The sequence below is a fragment of the Pezoporus flaviventris genome, unplaced genomic scaffold, assembly GCF_033815535.1.
Source record: "Pezoporus flaviventris isolate CSIRO_AGI_PZ_B2104156 unplaced genomic scaffold, CSIRO_AGI_Pfla_v1 ptg000006l, whole genome shotgun sequence".
Lineage (NCBI taxonomy): Eukaryota > Metazoa > Chordata > Aves > Psittaciformes > Psittacidae > Pezoporus > Pezoporus flaviventris.
The window spans coordinates 8,453,885-8,479,201 of record NW_026892554.1 but is presented as its reverse complement, the minus strand read 5'-3'; the positions used below and the strand labels follow the sequence as shown (position 1 = coordinate 8,479,201).

General features: G+C 54.4%; 2 long non-coding RNA genes across 2 annotated transcripts in view; one reads left to right on the top strand and one right to left on the bottom strand.

Moving 5' to 3' along the window:
* Positions 1-19,704, bottom strand: part of LOC133265874 (uncharacterized) — a 35,449-nt gene extending 15,745 nt beyond the window's left edge. The window contains exons 1-2 of the long non-coding RNA XR_009742162.1: positions 19,240-19,704; positions 9,467-9,536 (exon numbers count right to left, since the gene is read on the bottom strand). This is a non-coding gene — a long non-coding RNA (uncharacterized LOC133265874). The remainder of the gene's footprint in view (positions 1-9,466; positions 9,537-19,239) is intronic.
* LOC133265875 (uncharacterized) lies at positions 4,268-8,365 on the top strand. The gene is made up of 3 exons (XR_009742163.1): positions 4,268-4,465; positions 7,158-7,355; positions 8,207-8,365. It is a non-coding gene; the product is annotated as an uncharacterized LOC133265875 (long non-coding RNA).
* Positions 19,705-25,317: the final 5,613 nt, after the last annotated feature.

Sequence of the window (25,317 nt, the reverse complement as noted above, 5' to 3'; positions counted from 1 at the left end):
CACTCCTTTAACCTCTGGCATTTGTGGATGGGAAGGAGGCAGAACTCAGTCAAAGCCTACAGAAAAGCAACCAGCTGAAGGAAAGACCTTCCCTTTGCAAGGAAATAGTCCCCTAATGGGCCCCCCAGCCAGCACTTCTCTACATGAAGCATTTATTTCCTCCCCAGCTGGCTCTGCCACATCACCCATCCACCCGATCACAAGCAAAATGAGTCTGATGGGTGCCAGCCTGGTACCACTCATGAGCCCTTTGTATCTCTACTCTGCCACACCATCAGGAAGCTCAGCCTGGGGACAATGCAGGACCACAGCCGCTTCAAATGCTTGTACAAGTCCAGACTCGCGCATGCAGTTTGCCCTTCATTTCGGAGAGCTCCAGTACACTTCTGCATGAGATGTATTCAAACTTACACTGGTTATAGCACATTCAAGTGGGCACAGGGTGATGTCTATGAAATGTATCACAAATGGACTGAAAAGAGCACACTGAGACACTGGTCTGAGTGGCAACTTGGGACAAGTCTGCAGCAACCTGGGGAGAACCAGTACAGTCCGTCAGGACACCAGAGTCTTCCACAGTGCTGCACACAGAACATGAACTCTCAACCAAAGAAAGGACCAAACCACTTTAAATGACATTATTTTCCTGGAGTCCTGGCAGCAGGGAACTCAAATGCTGTTTGCAAGCTGTCCCAGAGCAAGACAGACCCATGTCTGTCCACAGGCACAGCCAGCCTGTGTCAGTACAGCCTTGTTCCCCAGTGCCTCCACAAGCACATACTCAGATGTGCATCTCTCACTTGATCTTACAAAACAGTGTGCCAGGGACCAACTTCACCAAGTTTCTCTGTGCCCAGGGCCATACAAGAGGTTGGGACCACTCCTGAGAGTCATCATTACTTCTAGTGGCTTAAATGGAACCCAAGCCAGCACCATCCAACCCAGTGTGATCCATGACACTTGGAGCTGTCAGGCTCTCTTTCACTCCCTGTTCAGTGTTACACAGCATCCTGAACTGCCAGCCTTAAGCTTTGAGTACCAGGAATCTGGATCCCCAAAACTGCAAAGCCTGACTCCAAAACCCCAAGTATTTGGAGGGATTTTTTCCTTACTGGCAATGCTTGAACCCTCTGAGGTCTTTGACTTGTTTCCAGAGTTTTCCCTGCAATGATGATGTCTCTAATGACACTCCCTGCTAGAATCATTTTACTACTTTCAAGTGAGAGCTGAGACTTTCAAGCAGCCCTTGATTACAGTAGTGGACAGTTTGCAACAGACACCCCAAATCCCAAGCTTTGCACTAAAACCCCTGTGAATCATTCTGGTCCAGCCCTGACCAGCTGCTCTTCCACCCAGAAGGCTCCTGCTCTTTAAAGCAGGATAGCAGAAGGGAGGCAAGCTGGAAAAGCACCATTTCTGGGACTACGAATTCAATCAGGAGGAACAGCCCCAAAACTCTCTCTTAACCTTGGTCACCAGCAGCAGCTACTCATGAAACTCCCATCAAATTTGTTCAAATGAGAGCCAGTGGAAGGGACACATGGCTCCTGCCTTGCTTGGTTTTCTGCCAAGCTTGTCAGCAAGGCACACTCAGACACTGCTGCTCAGTATAAGCAAACCTGACCTGACACCCTCTCCTTTGCATGGTTTTCTGGACACCCTCCTCTGCCTCCCACTGCCATCCCTAAATCACAAAGCCAACAGCATCACTTGCAAGCTGCACTCCATGCCAGAAGGAGCAAAGGTGTGCTCCTCCCGGCCCCAGGCCTGCTGCCAGCCCTATCCCAACATGGGGCACGCAGGCAAAAGAGCTGCCGGAGGAATCCACGCCAAGCAGCGCTGAGCACGACCTTTCTGCTTTACAATGGTAACCTGAATCCTAAATACTGGATTTCTAGGCACGCATTAAAGCCATGAGACAATGGAGACGGCGAGGCTGGGGCTGGCTGCAAGCCAGCTCTGCGCCGGCCCCACCAGCGCCCGATGTTTCCCATTTCCTTCTTTTTTTGCCCTAAGCCAGGAGGCAGGTGCATGCACAAGCTCAGCTGTGACCTGGGGACTATGCTTGGCTCACACCCCATGGAAGGTGGATGCCCAAGAAGACCCAGAGAGGTGGTTGTCTTCCTCTCTTACTTGCGCTCTCTGATGAGCATTGCTTCTTCTTTAATTGGTTTCATTCATGGCGGCCCTTCGCTAGATGTAATTATGCCAGGCTCCCTCCATCTGGCTGTGCTCAGGAAGGGCCATTGCTCTGTGGTTTTATTTTCAGTCTTGATTTCTGCATTAATCCCCCCTCCTCAGCTCACATGCACAATGTCCAGGACCTCCTGAGCACATACAGGCACCAAATGAAGAGCAGGGTTTGCCCCTGGCTTTCTCCTGGATGGGGATGGTTGTTTTTCACAGGGAAAGCCCCATTCCTCAGTCTCTTTCTGCAACCACCTCCATCTCTCAACAATACCCTCACAAGCCAGTCTTGTTGCAGATACTCAAGACCCCAAGCAAGAGGATATAGCTTGATTTTGCCTGCATCCACAGCCACAAAGATATCTCTGTTTGTCTTCCCAAGCCCAATAGCTAAAGGTAGCAAGATGCCTGCTCAAGTTGACATGGACTGCTTTTCACATGAAGGCAGCATTCAATCCTACACAAACGAAAGTGCTAATTTTCCTACCCAGGAAAACAGACAGGGTGAACAGAATTGAACACAGGGATTAACAGACCTCAGCTCTGCAAGGGCAGCTCATAGCCGCATGGCTGAGGCTGCAAAGTGCCCAATGCACCCTGAAGCATTTCATCCCTTGGGGTACATTACAAAGGTCCTTACACCTTCCTCAGCCAGGGTAGGTAGATCTTGGCGAGAAAACACAATGCTAAAGGAGCTGATGGTTTATTGAGAGACCAAACCTAGCGACGCAGACCCTGGGCAACCAAGCACCATCTGGTGACCGCCGGCTCCCAACACAATAGCCCACGTTGGCATGTTTATGATAGAGACCAGAGGCGGATTCCCATTATCCCCATCAGATCCTGTGATGCGGTTTCAGGAGAAGGACCACGAGAAGCAGATGGGATGGCAGAAGAGAAAAGGACGCAGTGAGACAGACAGACAGGAGAGATTTATATGAAGCTAAAGCACATACCCATAAACATGGGATAAGTAAATAGCATGTAAGTATGAAATTAAATGCGGGGAATCCATGGCATCCAGTAATCAGATATCTCCCTTCACCTCTCTTTTCAGTTTAGCATCGGCATTTTAAAATGGGATATTTATGCCAATAAGTAACCCTGTTGTATATTGTAACCCTGCAAATATTGGCTGGGATCTGAGAGATTCGCCCCAACAGACAATTAATTTTTACAGTTATTTTTGGACTCCCAGCTTTTGTGGAACACTGGCTCTCTGTGTTGGATTTTATGCCCCTGAAATGTATTTACAATGCATGGCATCTGTATTGTGCATTACACACTTAAATCATTGCTCTTCATTCATCGCTTGTAAAAAAAATAGATTGCAATATCCTGAAGCTCCAAATACTCCAAAATATTCCTTCTGCATTATTTTGGGAGTAATACTATAAAATAACGCTGTGTTTTTTTAGATAAAGGAAGGAAAAAACTGATCATGAGGAACATGGATTCCCAGGATGAGAGAGGAAGGGGAATTTGGATTTCACACCACGATAAAATGAAGAAATTCATAAATAAATAGGGATAAAAGCTGAAAACCCCACAAAGGTTTATTTTCTAAACAAGAACATAGCAATATTTTGTCACTTAAACAAAGGGAGGAGGGCGGGGGGAGGCTCCACATCCCCAGCTTGCTCTCTGCAACGGACAAATACTATCAGAAACAAAAAGCATGGCATAGTTAGCGGGAGCGGAGCTCAGCGCTTTACATTTAATGATATGTATTTAAGTTCCTTTTAGGGGAAGCCTTCCGCAATCACTGTTGGGGGGGGAGGGCACCCCCTCCCTCCCCCCCCAACATGGTTTTTAAAGGCTTCTGTCATTGTTGCCTACGAGCCGAAGAGAAAGGCGCTTTCTTTGTCATCCGGGGGTTTATGGCAACACCTCAACGTCTCGTTTTCCATAGGTGAAGCAGAGGCGCACAAAGCAGCCGCGTGCCAACGCGTCCCCCCCTTTTCCCCGCCACCACCAGCAAAATAGATCTTTGGAGGAACGCGGGGAGACCGTCCTAATCCGCCGGCAAAGCAGGCGAGGACGGTGCGGCGGGGTAAATATCACACGGCTCCTGCCAAGCCCCGCGTGGGCTATTGTCCCGCCACCCCTTTTAGATGTCATTAAGGATTTTTCGCATACAACCAAACGAGCGGGGAGGGGGGGGGTGTGTGTGTGTGTGTGTGGAATAAATGAACGTTGCTCGTTTTCTTACCCAACCGGTTGGAGAAGCCATGACGAGGCGGCGCGGGGGGAAAAACACGCGGGGTAAATTAAGGAAGTATGTTAATTCGGTTAATATCACAGAGGGGATGGCGGGCGGCATGGGGAGGGGGGACAGAGGGAGGTGTGCGTGCTGATTTTCCGCCCGAGGAAGGAGGTGGCAGAGAAAGAACTGGGGCATGCCAGCTCCCGTTATTGTTCTGCCTTCATCGGTAATTAGCAAGATAAGGAGGGGACGGCGTGAGGGAGGCAGCGTGGCGAGGACAAGGCAGCGCTGCACCCTACTTCATGCCCATGCGGCCATCTTACAGGCGGCGCTTGCCTCCCGCAAAATGGCCGCCAGGGCCCACGCTGCCTCGTGCCAGCAGCCAGCCTTGCCCCGGCAGGCTCCCCTCGGCCTGGCTGAGGCAGCTGGCACCCAGCGGCAGGTGGCAGCGGTGGCAGCCATCCCGCTGGCCCGTAGGGAAAGGGGGGCACTGGGACCGAGGGTGTCTCCATGGCGGGAGGGCGGCCATCTTAGCGCGGGCTGCGCTCATGGCGCCAAGGCGCTGGCTGTGCAGCACTGCCACAGGCTTCCTGGCTGAAACAATCATGGTACGCTCCTCCTTCAAGAGGCGACATTGCCCAGGGCCTGCGTCCTTGCTGTGGTTTTCTCCTCGGACATGAGCAGTGCGGGAGCTAAGGCAGGGTTAGATCCGCTTTTGAGGTAAAATGTGCCCCAGTAAGTCCCTGAAGCTGCTGGGCATTGGGCTGGCCCTGGGAGACATGGACTGAATAGGTACAGCGAAACGGGCGCAGCAGTACCGACAGCCAGTGGGGAGGCATTGCCTGTGAGGCACTGCGGAGCGAGTTATGGACAAGTTATCTCTTTCTATGGCCAAACCAAAATCAATCCCAAACCGAAACTGCAGAGATACGGGTAAAGGTGTGAGCTTCCTAAATCTGAATTTAAACCAGGATCAGTTATAAAGAAAAGGCACGGTTAAACGGGCAGCACAGACAAAGCTACACCAGCATTTCCCACTCCATGGGAGCTTTACAGTGTTTTTTCATTCTCCACATGAGCAACACCGAATGCCAACCAAGGAACCCTCATCCTTGATCTGGGGCTGTCCTCACAACACTTACAGCAATTACTCACATTAAAGCAGTATTTGGGAAGTGTTTCAGGTGCCTCTAGCCACGACGGGGCTATTTCACACCACGCAATAGGCACACAATGGAAGTTGGGCATTGCTCCAGTGCTGTGCGGAGAACCAGAGCACGAGGGTGACTGCAACCGCACACAGGCAGGGCTGTGTTATACATCTCGGTTAGACAGTGAAACATAAGGGATGGCAGGCTAGCTGCTCCGCTCCGGGTTTGTCTACACGGAAAACCACACCATTATAATGACAGCACTATAGGTCAGCTGCTACTGCTCCTCACCACGCTGGTGCACAGCTCCACTCTGATCCTACCTTTCTCCAGTTTAGCTTTAACTGACATAACCAGTATATAGGAGAGTCCTGCCTTCTGCCAAACGAAACATCCATGGAGGTTGTGCATGTACAGCTCCTTGCTTTCAAATCCACCCCTGGACCGTACGTCTGTAGCTAGACCTGCCCCTCGGCTAACCTTTCTGTACTGCGCACACTTCTGGGCTGTTCACAGTGCCCGTGAAACACTATTACACCCTGCTTCCCTTGGGTGCTAATCCTGCTTGTCAACCCAAAGGCAGAAGCAGACGGTGGCTTGGCATTTTGATTACGTTGTGATCTGTTTGAACCTTCCAGACTCTTTTGATGTCTGTGCAAATTTGAAAGGGGGAGCCTTCATCCTCCACAATGAAACTCCGCTATCGCATGGTGAAAGCATCTCGGGACTCCTACGTCCGTAGCCCCAGCTAGATTTGGAGCAGAGAGGGGAGGTATAGATCCTCCAGGAAGAGCCTGAATTTCAGACCATCCAGTTCTGGCCCTGAGTGGAGAACACCACGGGGACAGCATGCATCTTCAAACAAATACGTGCATAAGGGCAGTGTGCGCATGCACAGAGACACCAGATTTATACAAATAGATGCATTCATAGGAAAATGCAAATAGCATCCTCTTCCGTCCCAGGCTCCCTTCGAGCTCCTGACATCCCAAGGTTTCAGAGGAGTACAACCGAGCCTCAGATCAAACATTAGCCCTGCGGGGGTTCCCTCAGGGAAGCAGCCGTGCACGGGGGTCTTTTCCCCGCTTCCATGCGAGGTTTCCCGACCCGGCCTTCCTTGGGTGCTGTGCTCTGACACGCGTACGACACACACGAGCATGCAGAGCCTTGCTAAAAGGCGCTCTGGGAATTGAGCTCTGTTTCCTCCTCCTTCTAAATCAATTGTTATAAACCAGCTTTTGTTTTATTTTTAAAAAAGCGACAGAAATAACCTCCACGCACAGCCCTCGCCGCTCCCACAGCCCTGTCCTTTGGCACAAAAAGCCACTCGGGGCCCCGGGGACATGGGCATGGGAAGGCAGCGGGGTAAGAAAGACCAGGAGAGGCTGCTTTCTGGTGCACAGAAATCTGCTCCTCCTCTCTTGAGCCCATTGTTTGGCAGGCAGTGAGGCAGCAGGATGGGAAGGGGCTGCATGGTGGGTAAGGCACTCCCAGCCTGCCCAGCCCAATCGCTGGCTGGCGCCTTCATCCCCTGCCCATTGAGGTGCCCGCTTCCAACCTGCTTTTTACCTTGTGCTCTGCAAGTCATGGTTTCTCTTGCTCTTTGGTACCAGCAAGAGGTGAGCCCCACATCACCATTGCAGCAACTGACGTGATAACGTGCAACTTGTGACAGCCTGAGCTCTGCCTGCCTGTGGTACACCCCTGTCTCCAGCATAGCCAAGGACCTGTCCCTCTTTCCTGCTATCCCCCTCTCCCAAGTCCAGGACTCAAGACATATGGAGACATTTCTTGATGTAACCTATCAGTGGGTGAGTGGCAGCTGAGCAGGTACCGAGCAAGACGTGGGGCCAGACAGCAGCCAGGGGGGAAGGCAGCGGGTGGAGGGAACGTGCCTCGGGAGAAATACTCACAAAGGGCTGCTTTCATTAATAAAACATTCCCCCCTCGGTTGCCTTTTGATTTGGGTGTAAGAATTAACCCCATCTGCCCAACAGCACGCTACCTACCAAGTCATCTCTGCTGAGGAAGGCCGTCTGACGTGTCCGTTCAATTGCTAAGCTTCTCCCTCCCTGCGCTCCTCAGCTCTTCAGGCCCCCTCCAAAGAGTTCACCAGCCTCACTGGGTCTGCCTTATTGAAGAGATCCTCTTCCCACAACATAGATTAGACCCAGTGAAAATAGGCTTAGTGAAAATACCATTTCACTATTAATTCCGCACACCCCCCCCCCCCCCATCCTGCCCGCCTTCACACTCTCTCACACCCAGAAAGCTTATAACAAATCCCAGTCACCTTTTGCCCCTGCTAACTACTGCTCCAGTCTTTGCACTGCATGCCTTCTACCATAAGGAGAGAGCCAGGCACAGGGTGATACTTATATATATATATATATATATATATATATATATATACACACACATAAATATCTAGTCAGCATTGGAGGTATTCAGCCATGGGACACAAATCTCCCCGCACAGCACCTCGCCTTGGCACAATACCCCAACCACTCCCTCTCCTCTGTGATTGCAATGCCTGGTCCTTGGGCATCAGCAGAAAGTTGCAGCAAATCCTGCGTTGGTTTAAGCACGATCTGTCCATTCAAAACTGGTGGGGGGTTGCTTTTACATCACTGAGACATATCTATTCTCTTTCTGTTTCAAGTAAAACCCAGATGCAGAGATGCCTTCGAATAGACAGCCCCTTCATTTTTCCAGAGGTGTGCTTTAATGAGTGACTCGCCTTCCAAAAAGGGGCCGGCAGAGGGGAAGGACGGCAGATTCTCCACACAAATTCAATAGCTGGTAGGTTGCCATGGGCTTAAGCATTTCTTTGCACACATGATGGGAAGGGACTCCAGAGCACTAAGGGTTTTGCCTCCCATGAGTTATAGCTCTACCCTTCAAGAGCGGAATAAATGCTTTATCCCATTGCAGCCTGCGATGTATTCTACATAGATGGATTGATTTCCCCTATTGTTCTTAATAAATCCTGGCGCATGAAGAAACTCGCTGCACAGCCATTTTTCCTGCCTTGTTCTACCTTGCAGAAGTAATAAGGGTCAGATGTGACTGCGGTGGGAAGCAAAGGCCGTACGCAAGGCGGTACTGTGCTGGATGCAGTGGGTGTGCTTGCAGGGGCTCAGTGGGTACAAAGCAGCACCCTTTTTCTCTGTTTATTCCCCCTTCTTCCAGTCTAAGCTGAGGGAAAGGGAAACCATGGCTGGGTACCACAGCATCGGCATGGCTGCGAGGGGAGCAGACACTCTACAAGCTGAGCCTGCACAAGTCCCCCTGATCTCCACAGGGAAAGGCAAAGCTCCAACCAAAGATCTCACTGATAAATACAAGGCTGAGCCATACAATACTGCCATAGAGCCTCCCTGGGCACAGCCTGCTCCTTGCCTGTCCTGTCCATCAGACCTGACCTTGCTTGCACCCCAGCAAAGAGAAGCCCATCCTGACAGCCTGGGGGCTCCTCTGGTTCTTAAAAGCCAAAAAGCCCACCCAAAACATGAAACCACTCCCCCATCAATGACCCCAAACTGCACAATTCAGACCCCCTTGTTGTGGTTGAAAGGCTCTCTCCCTTCCTACTGTCACAAGGTTGACACCCATCCTCTTTCTCTGCTCCAGGATGGTGTTTGCTGGCCACAGCTTCATTGGTGCCCAGCAAGGAAGCGCTGCTGGGCTCCAGGAAGCAGGTGGCTTTGCACTGACCTGCCTTGGCCACCTGCCTCCAGCTCCTTCCAGGCTCCCTGGATTGTCACTGCTGGCTTTCTGAAGCAGCAGCTAACAACTGGCCCTGCTCAAGAGCCTGGCTGGGAAATTTGGCTGCGGGAAGGGAAGCAGGGATCAGGTAAAAGAGGTGGTCTCCCATGCATGAGTTGGACTCGATCCTTCAGCAAGACTCCCAGGGACTCACCTCTCCTTGCCCAGGTGGAGACGTCCCAGCCCTTCCCAAGGCATCCCACTCCACGAACTCACAGTCATGTCTGATTAAGGAAAAGAGAATTTGTCTCAATTAGAAAGAGGCTCCCATATACATGAATGGACGTCAAGTAATTATCGCATGTCACTCACGGCTGGAAGAGAGACCTGAAATTTGGGGCCGTGTAAAGTCGCACACACAATTGCAAGTGAGTTACGGACCTTGGCATGCTTCAGAGCGTACCTTGTGCGAGTGCTTTCAAGCCCATCCCCGCAGCTGAAATACACCCAGGCATGTAAAATACACCCAACCATGTAAAATACCCCCAGTCATGTAAAATACACCCAGCCACATAAAATACAGCCAGACACGACCCCGTTCTCTAACAAGGAAATAAAGCCGAGCAGACCTGCGTTGCCAGAGCCCAGAGAGCAACACTGTCTCTTTAATTTTCTCCCTGGCTATCTCATCCTTTACACAAACTCTTTCCTCCCCGTGGCTTCTTCCAGCCTGGTGGGCAAAGTGGGAAAACATCATTAGGGAGGAAAAATAATTTAGTTTGTTAATCAGTATCCAGTGGTGGGAAACAAGAAAGACAGAGAGCAGGGCTGGCGGTTAGGGCTTAGGAAGGGCCAGCACAAAGCCCACCATTCATGACATCTGGGGCTGGGATTCTCATTGAATTAAACAGACACAAAGAGCAGAGGCATTTCATGCTCTCTTCACAAGAATTATCATATCTCCCTGGCACTAGGAAACCTTCAGCACAGGAGAGGGGGAGAGAGAGAGAGACAGAGGGGAAAGCGGGCAGGCTGGGTAGAAATATGGGGCAGGGTAGAAGAGGCTTTGTTCCAGGGTTGGATTTATGGATGGGATGCAGCACGTTGCTTTGCGGGGAGAGACAAGGCCCTGGCGCGCTGGGTCTAATAAGAATCAGCAAATGTGAAACAGGGGGCCCCTGTGTACCATGAAGCAGGGAAACCCGCATGTGACAAGCCAACAGAATAACCGCTCGCATCTCAGGGCTGTGAAAGGATGCTGACGTTCCTACGAGATGTGTCGTCTTGTGTGTGTGTCAGCGAGGAGGGGGGAGAAGGGGAGCGCCGAGGAGTATAAACAAGAGACCAGGCAGCATCGTTCAGTCATGAAAATTAATTAGCTAATGTGCAAACCATGGCTGCCTCTTCCCACTGCCCTGCAAGCGTTCCTCATAAAGCCATGGTGTGTGCGGAGCCTGTGACCGGGAATGACAGGGGCAGATTAGGCAGCTCCTTGGGACACAAGAAACCCACAGCCCGTGCAAAAAAAAAAGTGAGGAGGGGACATTCAGGGTCCTTGGGGAACGGGCAGAGCCCAGGGACCAGGAGAAGTTACAACGGGAGAGACCAGGCACCAAGCTGAGACCAGGCATCCTATTGCTGCAGCAGCATAAATTGGGGTGGATCTCAAAACCTACCTATTAACAGGGTCTGGTGGACAGCAAAATCATGTAGGGTTTAGACCACGAGCTCTCTGGGATCAGACCTGTCATGTCCTGCAGGCTCACACCACGAAGGCCCTTCCTACTTAATCTCTGGGCATCACCAGAGGATCTGCTTTAAATACTAATTGCTCCATGACCAAGACCTGTGAGCTGCTGGGACCTTCCCCACAGCATTACCTGTGGGAAGAGGGGACAGATCTCTGACCTCACATCCTCAGGGCAATTTGACCTCGTGTACCAGTGCCACAAGCGGATATTCATACCCGGTGAAGCTGAGAAACTCTTGACCAAACTCTATGTGGCCCATCCCCAAGCTTTCAGATCCCACTACAGTATCATGCTTATTCTTTGCTGGGAACAACCACGGGAGAATGAGGGCACATGCAGCAATTACCCAGGGAAAAAGGGAATGAGGAGATGCAGAAAGAGCTTGGTAGGGAGAAAAATAAAGGGAGAGAAGCCTCTTCGACATGGGATGTGCGTGGTGAAAAAGGAACGTGCTGGAAACAAAGGGATGCAAGGAGAGAGGAGAGGCTGGGATGGGCATCTTGGTAGACATGTAGGTAAAAGTTGAAAAGGAAGCACTAATTAGCACCCAGACCATCACTTTCCATTAATAGCTTGTCACCGTTTCCTTGATGTTGCTGAGAGCAGGAAAGTTGGTATGTGTGATGCTTACCTGTCTCTATCTCATTAACAGAAGTCAGGGTGAGAACAGATGTTTATTGCCTGCATCCAGATAGACAGGCCCTCTGCTGAACCGAGATGCAGGAGAGAGGGGGAAAGTTATGAAAAGGATGCTTGTGAAACACAAGGCCATACCCACACAATGGAAACCCAAACATAGGACACTTAGATACAATGCAGGAACAGCCCCAGGCAGGTATGAGTCTCCAGGAGTCCACAAGGCAAAACCACTAGGTCAAATCATTATAACCCAGGACAAATACACTACTGGCTGGAGGGAAATGCTCCGGTATCAGCACAAGGTATGTGCAAGGGCCCATGACTGCATTAAACCCAGGAAAGTAAAACAAAAGACTGTTTAATTCCCCAGGCAAATTTGCTGAACCAGAGCCCACTCTGCTAGAAAACACAGCCAAATGCCTTGTTGAAAGTCGAATGGAGAAACCCCCCCAGTCAACAAGGGAAAAAGAAAGCCACAAAAAGCCATTTCAAGCAAAGATGAAACTGCATCGCACACAACCACCTCCAGAGTAATTCTTCCAGCAGTTAAAAAAACAGAGATTAGATATCCCATGTAATAAACAAAGGCCTCTCCTTTCCATACAACATGTGCAACAGCTCCTGTTAGCGACACCGGCAAGAGTCAGTGTGCAAGGCAAGGCAAGGATGCCAGTCAGCAAGCATCTATGAGCTCGTAGCACACATCTGCTGGTGCGTGTGCACATTTCTAGGGACCCCCTTGCTTCCACAAGCACACAAATTCACTACTCAAGCCTCAGGTTCCTCAAGAGCAGGAGCCCAAATCTCCCAAGGAGTGAACAAGGCAAAGCCAAAGGCAAAGAAAACATCAAGGCTGGGGCTGAAGGAACAAAGGCTTCCCCCTCTCATCTTGGAGACATCTTCTTGGCCATTTAGCTCAGAACAAGTGTAGGCTCTGTTGACTTCCCCATCTATTCAAACAAGCACTGTCAATAGTCTGATAGGTCTTTTCTGCTCTACGGCTTCCCTACCCCTGTATTTGCCGTCCGCGACCAACACAGTTAATGCCACATGCAGAAATACTGCCCTGAAGAGCCCTCATTTAGGTTGCGTGGTCAAGCACTTCAAAGTTAGGAAGTGTCCAATTTATGGCTGTCCGTGCAACCTTAATTCCACCTCCATGTGCAGCCACCCTGCCCGGGGAAAAGAGGGAGCGAGCTAAAAATAGGCTGTGACTGTGTCATTACAGCCTCGTAAGGGCAGGGAGAAGCAGAATTCACATCTCATGGCCAAGCTGAAAGCGGGTGCCCCCCGACTTGCCAAGTGCTTGCTTTGGTGCCTTCAGAGCCATGTTCATTTTTAATATACAGAAATCACGTGCGTTCTAAACATACAGAAAAATGCATTATTTATAGCTAATAAATAATAGATTGTTTATATAAGCAAAAAGAAAAACAATTGTAGGCAAGTGTAACAAAATTCCCCTCCTTCCACCCTGCACCCATCCCTGCCTTCGTCCTGCATGGGTACAGTGATTTCAAGCCCTGAGTCTCGGCACAGATTTCTGCCACTATGAAATCCAGGACTAATGTTATCTGGCAGCGGCAGAAGGCTGCTCTCCTGGGGCTGGCGGGGAAGGGGGACCTCTGGGGCTGGCAGTGCCCAGGCACTCACACCCCCCTACGCCTGTTCCTTCCAACGCCAGGACCCGGAGGAGTTTTCTCCCAGGAGATGGGGCCGTGCTGGAAGAATAGTGAAAGGGAGTCATGGAGTTGGCTGTAAGTGTCCTCCCACCTTCCCTGGCTGGTCCAGAGCTCTGCAATCCAGTGGTGGGAGTCCAGGGCTTCACCCTGCTCATGGTTTGCTATTATTATTCCAGGGAAACAATAAATTCCAATTTTTTCTTTCTTTCCCCCCCAAGAGGCAAGCGAAAGGAAATCACGATTCCGAACAATTCATAATTCAGCTAAACCTGAAAGGAATTTAAGGGACAAAGAATAGGCATTTCTCGAGCTGAAGAGCTTCCCCCGGCCGAATTTCAAGGGCCCGCAGCAAACAATGGGAGTGTCAGAGGTGCTCCAAAGGGAAAAAAAGTTCAAGAATCTTTACAATAAAAAGTGTTAGGCAACACAGAGGTCAAAGCCAGCTCCTCCTATAATAAATAGCACGACTACCCTACATTAACTATAGGAGACATTTTAATGCAGTGCCTCGGCTTCGTGCTAATTATACTTTTTTCACCATATTTTGAACCTAAGGAAAAAAATGTCATCAGTTAATTATAACGGATGAGGGAGTGTGAAGACTTCCTCAATAAATAATGCCTTGATATCTCATATCCAACAAGCTGCGTGCTCTGCTCTGAAGGTGCCCAGAAATATGTCCTCTCAGGAAATATGTCAAGAAATGATGGTCCCATAAGCTGGCTTTGTTTCCAAGCCTTGATTTTCGGCCCAATAATTAAGTGGTTTTTATGGATTGGGGAGAGTAAAGGTCGTGGGACTGCTGGAATGGCGCCAGACAGAGTCAATGTTGAAAAATAAATAAATCCCTAAATCAAAACGAGATACAAGAGACCTCAGCAAATGCCCCCCACGGCTGCACAACCGAGCACACAGAAGCGATTCAGTTTCTGGACCCAGGTCCCATCCTTCCTTCTCTCTCAGCATCTCCACGGGAGCCTGGCACGGACATAAAGAGCCTGGTTTGAATGAAACCAAGACACTGCAGCCAGCCGGGAGCCAGCCGCCACCATCCACCTGCTTTGAGAAGAGACCCCATCTTCCTGCTGCCATGCCACCCTGGGCTCAACCCCCCATTGCACCCCACTGAGGCTGGTGGGTGCCTGGGTCGTTATGTAGGTTCCTCAACTAAACCATCTTTCTTTCAGCTCCCTTCCCCACCCAGCACCCCTCACTTCCCCCTCTGAAGAGCCGGGATTTGGCGTGGGAAAGATGTCTTTGGGCTTTTCACAAATCCAGTATCCCCTTGAACCAAAACCAATTAGCCTGGCCCAAGGTCCTGCCATTGAAGGACTGTCCCTTCTTTTCAGACCCCCGCGGGCTCAATTGCTCTAAGGAGCCTGGATGTGAATGAGCAAAGCCCACTTAAAGTGGTACTTAAGGCCAGACCAGGGTGAAGGAGAAGAGAAAGCCTCTATAGGAACAGCAAGCCGAGTTTCCAAGAGACAGCTAACTGCCGGAGATTGTGTTCTTTTGCTCCCTTCCATTTTCTTTCTTTTACCCCCACTCCTGAGCTTTCTAGGCAAACGCTCCAAACCAAACCCGAGCCCCTGAATAAATATCAGACAGCACCTGAAAACCTGAAAGCCAGAGCCTGTCCCGACTCCTTGTGGATGCCGAGAGCCCGGCGGCAGGCAGCGTGATGCCTCAGCTTCATACTGGCACAAGCTCTGGTCCGGAACATGTGTGCCCAGAGGGATGGAGAGAAGGAGGGTGAGCAGCCTGAGATGATGCTTTTCCAGTTGGGATCTTGGCAAATGCCTTCTTGGGCTCACGGGCATGAAACACTGAGATTCCCAACATAGAAAAGGCAATTCCTGGCACCATGTGGTGAGGAAGCCAATGGGGTGGCCACGCAGCCATCTTATGCTCGCAGCCCTTGAGGCCTTCCAGAATCTTATGAAGACCAAGGAGCCTTGATGTGGCAGCAACAGAGGCCCCTTAGTTACACATGGCACCCACAGCATGAATGGCATGCATGCATGGCCATGTGCCAAGCACCAGCACCTTGGCATTTGCAGTTAGGAGAAACACCATCACCTGCATTGGTGCCAAATTGGCACCTTCCCTCCACCCAGACATGAGAAAGCATGTTTCCAGCACCTCCCCAGTGCACAGGCAGCACCCATCCACAGACACAGCTGGGATGGATGCTCCAAGCCTCTGAGCTCTACCCCTTCTCTGGCAGCACAGACAAAACCAGGGCAGAGCAGCAGGTAAAGGGAGGCACCATGTGCCTTCAGCAAGGATGTGGGGAGGGAGTGGGCGCCAAGACAGACAAAAGAAATGGTCAAGCATTGAACCTTCCATTGCCAAGTGATTCCACAAAAATGCCCATTGATAGGATTTATCCATAACCGAGAAAGAGGGCTCATCCTGAGGTGGCTCCTTTGAATGGCAGGGACTGAACAGACCCTTCTTCACCTACCCCTGTGCCCAGGAGGGTTTGGCTTCCCAGGTATCTGGTACAAACCCGCCTTCACCTTGTGCCTCAAGCCCAACCCACTGCGTGGTGGCCAATTTTTAGGAAAAGATGGGAAATAATGAATTGGAGCACACTATGTCCCAGGGCAACATTTCCCTGGGGTGAACCCACAAATGATGTTTTCCATTTACCCCTCCAATGGCACACACCTATTCTTCTGTTTCTGGCTCCCTCTGCCCATCCCCAGCTCCGCCTGAAGAACAAAGACAGCACGGCCCAGCTCCAGAAACCTCACCCATGCCTGGCCTACGCTGCATCCTATCACTCTGCTGGGAGTCCCACCGAGAAGAGAAAGCCACTGGAAAGGGTTGGGAATGCCGTGACCTGGGCTTTCCTCCCAGCACAGCCAAAAATTATGCCTTCCCTTCTGGGTTTGGGCTGTTCAGGAAGAAAGAGCAATCTGAAGCCAACAACTGCACAAACAGGGCAAAGAGCTAAGCCACAAAGGGACCCGTGTGCAGCCAAAATCCATCCTTGGCCCAAAGATGGGCTGTTGGGAACCTTCCTTTCACCACCACACTTAAAAGACAGAAAGCAGAGACCGGGCAATGGGCTGCCAGGGATCCTCCAACAGCAGGTACTTCACACGTAGGGATTTACTGGGGGGCTTTATCCACTTCCTCACCCCCCGCCCATGTGCATGTGAGCTGGAGACACTCGTGCCACAGTCACCTATCACTCACTGCCACCTCCCTTGTTAATGGAGGGGGGGTCACCTTCAGCCTCCAACACTGTGGGTTCACACCAACAGTGGGGGTGAAAATGAAGAATTTAAGTGCCCATAAAAATCCAACCGATGTTCCTCTCTCCTGGAAATTAAGGCCAAATGGCCCAGTCCCTGCCTCAGCCCCCTTCGGGGGGATCTGCTCGAGGCTTAGTGGACCAGAAACGGGCTGAAAAAACACCTGAAAAATGGGCTCAGAACAGGCGATTTGGGGCAGATAAAAAATGGAGAGGAGTCAAGGGTGGCTCCTGAGCAGCTGATGGAACAGCAAGGTGAAAGAGCTTGCATGGATCCTTTGTAAGAGTTCACATGTAGACACGGATTTCCACACTTCCATTTTATTTCATGAAATTATATATCTATGTATTTATACACACACACACAAAGACATTTATTATGTGTGTGTGTGGGTTGGGGTTTTTTTCCCCTCGGATCCTCTTTTGATATTTTCACCTTTTGCAATTACAAAAGGCAGGGACAGAAATACCTCCTGGGTTGTGCCAGTGCAGAAACACTCCCACCAAACAGATTGTCTCTAACACGCTGGTCGAATGATTCCTCCTGAATTATATTCATTAGGAATTTGAATGTTTCTTTCCTCCATCCCCCATCAAATCATTACTCCGGAATAAATGCATTCATCAACCACCTTGCTCAGTTCCCCCCCTGCTTTGTTCAGTCGAGTTTTAAAGCATCTCCACTGAAACCGTTTGCACCTGACTCGATGCTAACGCATGGAAGGGGAAAGGGAGGGGGGGAATAAATAGGAGAAGAATTGAAGTGCCACTCACAATATGGTGGAAATAACTGGGAAATTATCCCTTAAAAATAAGCGACATAATTAAGAAGGGAAAGGGCTACATTGCCTCCTCCCCACCTCCGATCTCTTCCACAATTTCTGGGATTGCATAGAGCATACATATTCCAGATGGGCTGGAGAGAAGGAGGTTGGTTCTTAATGACACGTCTTTCGCTGCCTTTGGAATGAATGATTCATTCGGATCTCGCCGAGACTCGGTGCCACAGTTGAGCTACATTTCTAGAAAATCCGTATCTTTAATTCTGGCGCTGCGTGTGGGACCCAGCAAATCATGGAATTACTGCTGTAACTTCGGATTAGTAACGCTTTCTAAATGATAGTCTAATTCCAGGCCTTCATGCTTTTCAGCGTTCACACTCACACAGCCTTTTCCCTGGGAGGCTTCCTGCGGAATTAGTGCTGGCGTCTTCCTCTTTCTCTGCCCTTTTTAATTTCTCCAATGACTTCTCATTAGAATATATAATAACAACAGCTCCTCAGAACTTTTCTTTCGCCCGGTATAGCCCAATTCAGGCTGAGATCCTTTTTCCTTACTGTGGTTATGGCGGTGCTTTGCTGGCCCTGGAAGGGTGCACAGGCATGTTTAGCTTGGCGGGCCTACGTGGCATCTGACGCCATTCCCCCGTGCAAGGGAAGGTGGAAAACCTGTCTTGGAGGGGCACGGGGCTCCCATCTCTCATTGTGGGTGTGGGTAGCTCACCCCTAAGGTGCTACCCTCATTCCTCAGCAGGGAATGCCCAGCTGCAGGGAAAAGGCTGGGGCAGGGAACCCGCAACCCACTTCTAGAGCAGTGGGAGCACGGCACCGTCTCTCCCATCCCTCCCCATCTCCCGCAGCATCTCCTGGGGGGCAGAGAGCCTGCAAACACCCCACTCCAGACCCAGACACGGGAAGCTTTTCCTCTGCCGCTGTCACGGCCCCGTGTGAGTTCGTGGCAACGCAGGGATGATCTCTGCGGGATGGAACCGCCACCGCCGGGCGAGGGGCCGGCGGCGGTGCCCCACGGGCTGTCCCGGGGTGCCGGGGGGCCCGGGAAGCACGGCCACGGCCACGGGCGCTCGCCCCACGCCAGCGGGGAAACGTGCGGGGAGGCTGGCGGCGAGCGCGGTGCTTTGTGTCGCCATGGGAACGGAATGCAGATGTGCCAATTGCTTTTTTTCCCCCTTTCTTTTCTTTCTTTCTTTCTTTCTTTCCTTCCTTTCTGTCTTCCTTTTTCTTTTCTTTTTTAATATTTGCCACACATTGCAATACATTTTCTATCTTAACTTCTGGGGCTTGCAGCGGAGGGTGAAAGAAAGCTTTGTGCCTTGCCAACCGCTCGGCTTCCAAAAGAAGCCCCCAGCCGGGCGCCTGGATTCCAGAGGGGTGCACCCAGCAGCGGGACCCTTGCCCTTGCATCCCTCTCTCCGAAGAGCATCCACTTCTCCCTCCCAGCTACGGACAAAAGCAAGAGCCACCGCATAGGGAAAGTGATCACATTATCACCAACTTGACCTTCCGCAGGGAGGCCGGGATCAAACCCGAAGCCGAAAACAAGAGAGAGGAATGGAGAGAGAAGGGGAAACATCAAAAAAAACGGGGGGAGGTCGAGATTTGGAACGGGAGGGTGATTTATTTTGGGAAGGCTCTCGCTCCCTCCGTCCTCCCCGAGCCGCGCACCCTGCAGCCAAGGAGCGCATTCGAGGTGTATTTAAGCCCGGGTTAACCCCCGGGTTTCTCTGGCAGTGAAAGCATCCGCGCAGGACTCGCCTCCCCTCTCCCTGTCCCCGGCCCTCCCGCCCGCGGAGCCCCCGGCTGCCGCTGCCCGGAGCGGCCCGACGGGGCGGGCGCGGAGCCGTAGCCCTTACCTGGAGCCCCACGGGTGGTGGGTCGGGCCGTCTCTGCTCCGCCGGTCCCGGTGCGGCCGCTTCCCCCGGGCGAGCAGGTCTGGAAGTCATTTCTACTTTCGGTTATCTAGCTTTATGATGGCTCCACAACACTCATACAGCTAGATAACCAAAGACAGAAACATCCCTCCGTCGGGGATGCCGGCCATCCGTCCGTCCATCCGTCCGTCCGCTTCAGGGTGCGGGCACGGCCGGGGCAGGGCGGCCGGGGGCTGCCACCGGGAACCACACACACACACAGAGAAAACGGGGAGGGGGGAAAATAAGAGAAAAAAACGATAAATGGGAGCGGAGAGGACGAGCCGGGGCAGACCCGCGGCACCGCCGGCTGCGGGGCCGGCTGCGGAGAGCCGGGCCGGGCCGTGCGGGGCTGAGCCGGGCGGTGCGGGGCTGGGCTGAGCCGAGCCAAGCCGTGCCAAGCCCGCCCCGGTACCGGCCCGGGCGAGCGGCGCCCGCGCTCCCGCCCCGCTGCCCAACTTCTACTCCCCTCGCATGGTAATCGCCCCCTTTGGGAAGTGACGTCACGCCGCGCACAGCCAATCCTCGACCCTACATTTAAATCAGCGCCCCCTTTCCCGCGCTTTCCAGCCAGCCCCGGCCCGATCGGGATTGCGGTGGGTCGCGCCGCGGCTGGACGGGGCGGGCCGGCACCGTACGGCTCGGGACCGGTCCTCCCCCCGCCGTGCCTCCCCTCCCGGCCTGCGCCGAAGGGGCTGAGCCGCGGGGCGCTCTGCCTGCCCCCTCCCTGCCCCGCCGTGCCCCCGGCAGCTCCGCTGGGCCGGCAGCTATGGGGAGAGGCGGCAGCAGCCCCGCACGGCCCGGCGCGGGGACCCACCTGCAGTAACTTCGCTCTGCCTATCCTCGAGGCTCCCCTCTGCCTTTGCCCTCTCCCCTCTCTCCCTTTCCAAGGCCTTTCCTTTTTCTCCTCTTTTTCCCTTTCCGTCCATTTTCCTTCCCTTTTCCCGTCCCCTTTCCTTCAGCCTTTCCCCGCCCCCCCTCCCATCGATAACCCCCCCCACTCACCGCACCCCTCTCACACCTTCTCCTCCCCCAGCAGCGCCCGCCCCGTCCGGCCTCTGCACCGGGGCACCCTCCAGGCCCCTTTCCCCACAGACAGACGCGGGGCCCGTCCGTCCCGAGCCGTACTCGGGGGCTGGGGACGCGCCGCGATCCTGCACCGATCCTCTCTGCTGCCCTTTCCCTCCTTGTTTTAATTATTTCCCCTCCAGGTTCTGCTATTTCCCGTACAGTTTCTTAACGCCATATGCGTGTAGGGGCTAACCCGGTATGTACAAACACTAACAACGATAATAATAACGAAATGCCAGGAGGTGACCGTGATTATCTGGGGTCCTTCCTGACTTATTCCTCACTAGAAAGAAAATATAAATAACAAAAATAAGAGCTATAACCCCTCGCTGGTTCTAAGCATCGCCTTCCTTTAAATCCGAGGCGAGGAGAAAACGTGACCGGTTGCAAAACGAGGGATCCGCGAAACGAAGCGATCGCGGCGGGAGCAGCTGCGGCGGAGCGCAGCCCTCCGGTCCCGCCGGCTCCCGGCGAGCTTCGCTCGGGTTATTTATTTCTTTCTCTCCTCGCCTCCCCCTCCCGCCGTATCCTTAGAGGAAAAATTAGAAATGGAATAAATAAAATCTACCGGCTCAATCAGGCTGAAAGCTGCAGGACCAGCGCTGCCAGCCCCGCTGCTCCCGCCGCCCGGGCGAGCCCGGCCGCTGCCCCGCTCCCGGGAACCGCTGCTTCCCTGCCGCCTCCTGCCTAACGAGAAACGGGCCTAGGGGTGCCCCTGCCGCCCCGACGGGGCTGGGGAAGGTAGGGAGAAATCTGTGCTCCGTTCCCAGCCCCGTGGTGCCTTGCTCGGGAGCGCGCTTGGCAGGGGGTTATTTTAATCTGCCCCGGAAAAAGGAGGATAAAAAAAACCTGCCACGGGTCGGATTCCTTCATTTGCTGGCCCTGGATTTTCTCCTAATTTCTCGCTGTCGTTATTGGGGTGATCGCTGCCCGTACGCTCCCGGCCGGGCAGGAGAAGGCGCCCGCTCTCCCCACCGCCTCCCCGGGGCAGCCCAAGGGTGCGTGGCCGGCGGGGCCGAGCGGACATGGAGGGTTCGCCTGGGCTACGGCCCGGCCTCAGCTTCCCCCCACCGGGGGAGGCCCCGTTACTCACCGGGGGGAGCAGCGTGGGGCACGGCCGGCAGCTTCCCCCTCTCCCGGGGCCACTCCGGCGGCGACTCGGCCCCGCCGTCCCTGCGACAGCAGCGGAAGGGCCCAGGCGGGCAGAGCCAGCCCCGCCGAGCAGCAGCTCTGCCCGGCTGCCGCCGTGCGAGGTCTGCTGCCCGCAGCACCGAGCCCCCGGCCGCCGTGCTGCTCGGGTGAGGATGCTGCGGGTGAAGTACCACATCTCGCCGGGCTGCTCGTGGCTGGGATCCCGCCTCTCTGCTGCTCAGAGGAGGCGTTTTTCTTGGCAGAAATGGACATAATATTGTCTTTTTTCCCCTGCTCCTTTTCAGCAAAGCCTTGCTCTGCTCGGAGCCCTTGCCCCAACCCGCTCGGTGCAGCAGAGCCCCCCGCACCTGGGAGAAAATCTCACCTTGTTCTTGGGGTATTTTTTTAGGCTTTGTGGGTTGGGTTTTTTTTGGTTAATTTTTTTTTTTGGGGGGGGGTGGTGGGGTTGGTGGGATTATTTTTAATCATATTTTAGGCGCAATTTGTGCAGGATACGTACAAAATGGCTCCTTGGCACAGCGCAGAGCACCAGCGAGCAGCCCGGGGAGGGATTGGCGGGGGCTGCCCGGGCTCCGGAGGCGTCGCATGAGGGACACGTCCTTCCTCTGCACGAACCCATGAGATTAAACGACCCGCGGCTGCGGGCGGCCCGACGGGACGGGGAGGGGCGGCGGTGCCGGCGCTGCTCTGGCCATGGTGCTGCACCTGCTCCGGCGCTACCGCGGAACATCCGCGCCCACCCGCGGGTGGCCGGGCCTCTGCTTCCCGTGTCCTCACTGGGTGAAGCGGAGCCGGCCGCACCTCGGCGAGCCCCGGGGCCCCGCGGCCGCCCGGTCATCGGGCAGACCCGGGATTATTTAACGTGATCGCCCAGTACCGAGTCCGCTGCCTTCCCCTCTTCTACGTCCTGCGCGTCTGACGTCACTTTTCTTTAATTAGGAGAAGTTATTTTTAGCCAACCTGGAGTAACCCCCGCGCCTCCCCACAGCTTCTCTTAATTGTGGCTGTGCGTGTTCTGGGGGGTTGCGGGTGTGGGGTTGGGGTTATTTTGCTTTTCCTCACGCAAAATCGGGGCTTCGCACAGAAGCGGCAGCTCCCGACGGGCGTGAAGGAAACGCGTCGCTTTGTTTAGCAATTAAAAGCCGCCTCTGAGCAAGCCCCGGCGCTGAAAAGGCAAAGCGGCGGCGGCCCGGCCCCCGCTGCTCTTTTTTCTCGCCGGCCGTCGGGGGCCGGGACCCAGGCGGGGCCGGTCCCGGAGCGTCCCGGCTCGGCGGGGACAGGGGCTGCTCGGCCGGGACAGGGGTGGAGGCACGTCGAGGGGATCCAGCCAAGTGCAGAGTTTCGGGCCACCTGCACTGCTATGATTCGGGTTTCCTAAAGGCTGAGGCCTAAAACGGGTTTCATTTGCACGGAGATGCGAGGGAAGGAAAAGAAAAAAAGGATAAAAAGGATAAATAAAAAAGGAAAAAGAAAAAAAAGGAAAAAAAAAGAAAAAAAAAAGGAAGAAACCCCCCAAAGTTAAACCCAATCCCAACAAAATCAAACCCCAAGAAAAAAGCGTTTTCGGGAAGGAAGGAAAAAGAAGAGAAGAATGAATGGGGAAAAAAAAAAAAAAAGGAAAAAGAAAAAAATTAATCAAAACAAAAATAAATGAAATAAAATTAAGGAGGGAAAGGATGAAATAAAATGAAATAATTTTTTTTTTTTTTTAAAGGCAAATAAAAGAGACACAGCAGGAGAAAAATAAAAGAAATCCTCCAGCAGCAGAAGCCGGTGGCGGATCAGGGCACGGGCAGCGGCTCCCCGCTGCTGCTCCCCGGCGGTAAATCCGAGCAGGCGAGCGGGGCACCCCTGTGACCCCCCATCCCCCTCCGTGAAACGGGTCCCTTCAGCAGCACCCGCTGCACAGGGAGGAAGAACTTCCTCGGGAGCCCGGGATTTCTCCCGCGGCCTAAAGCCTGGGTGCCCCGAGAGGCTCGGCCTCGTCCAGGCGTTTTGCCCGGTGCCGCCTCTCCCGGTGTCGTTCAGGGGCAACTCGGTAGCGCCCGGTCCCCGCCGCCCCGTCGGGGCTCAGCCTGCCCCATGTCCCGCCGCTGAGCTGCAACCTCCCGGGCAGCAGGGGGGAGGCTGCCGGAGCAAACGCATCTCCGGCAGCCCAAGGTCCCCGTGTCTCTCGTTCGTCCCCCGTGACGGGTGGGCCGGGGCCGGGGCGCGGCGCGGGGCGGTCGCGGTGCTGGTCCCGGTCCCGCGTGGTGCCGGCACCTGCAGGCGCCCAACTTCCCTGTGGGGACCGGCCCAAGTTCATCTCCCCTCCTCATTGCTTCCCTCCCTTTTTCCCTCCTTGCTTCCCTGCTTGCTTCCCTCCTCCCCACCCGCAGCCTGTGCATCCCCCCTGGGGGGACAAGTCACCCCGCGCCCTCCCGCCTCCCCGGGGCAGCTCCGCCGTGGCGGCGATGCCCGGCCGCGACACTCACTCTTGCTGCCGTGCCGAGGGCAGGACGGCGGTCCCCGGGCGAAGCGGGCGGCGGGAGCCACCCCATCCCCTGCACACACCGAGAGTGCGGATCAGCGGCGCGGGCAGGGCAGCCCCGGCCGGGCAGCGGCCCCAGCCCCGGGGACGGCGGCAGCGGCTCTGCCCGAGCTCCTCGCGTCTTCCCGGCGGCTGCCGGTGCCGGCTCTGGTCGGTGTCCAGGAGCTGCCGCCGCCGGCAGGCTCTGCCCGCACTGACGTCAGCCCGGCAGCCTCCTATTCACTCCAACCATGGCGGAGAGGAGGAGGAGGAGGGAGAGGGGGAGGGGAGGAGGCGGGAGGAGGGAGGGGGAGAGGAGGAGGACGGGAGGAAGGCGGCGGTGGCGGCGGGGGTTGGTGGCTGCCAGGCTCCGCCGAGCAGAAAGCGCAGCCCCTTCGCCTCACCCCGTAATTACCCCCCGAGGATGGGGCTGCGGGGGGGGGGGGGACACGACTTTGGGAGGGAGAAGAAGAGGGGCCGTGTCCCCATCCTTAACCCCCCCCACCGGTGAGATCCGCTCCCCCGAGGCCGCCGCTCACCTGGGCGCAGGCCGGGATCCCCGCTCTGCCCCACTGTCCTAGAAGTGGTTTTCCGGGTGGAGAACCGGGGTGTGACACCCCCCTCCATTCATCCCTGGAACCCCCGTTCCCTCGAGGACACCCCCATCCCCGTCACGACGAGCAGGGAACGGGAAGCAGCCGCTGCCGGCCCTCCGCTCCCCGCTGCGATCCCCGGCCCGGCCCGGCCCGGCCCGGCCCCACTCCGCTGTCCAAATGCTGAAGGGCCCCGTGGCTCCCGGCGCGGCCCGGCTCGCCTGCAGCTGTCGGGCAAAGCCGGGGCACCGGCTGCTCCTCGGAGGTGAGGGCCTCCCGGAGCCGGGCCGAGCCATCCCCGCCCCGACGGACAGGCCGAGTCCCGCAGACGGCTTCACCCCGACAGCCGCAGCGCGCTGGAACCGGGGCGCGGGGGTGCCTCCCTCCGCCACTACCTTCCTCACCTCTTCCTCACCTTCCTCACAGAATCACACACGTATCGCATCACCTGCAGCTTTGGCATTGAGGCTGAAAAACCCCCCAGACCCCTCCTGCACACCTTTACTACTCCTCCGACCTCCCCTTCGCTTCCTCCCTGCCTTTAACCGCGCTGGTGTATTTTATCTCCGATTCACTCCACCAATGCCCCGGAGCGGCTCTGGGGAGTCTCTCGCCGCCCCGATGAACGCCCAGGGATCCCCGCACAGGTTTTCTATGTAGGGAATAAAACAAGAAACCGATCGAGCCGGGGAGATG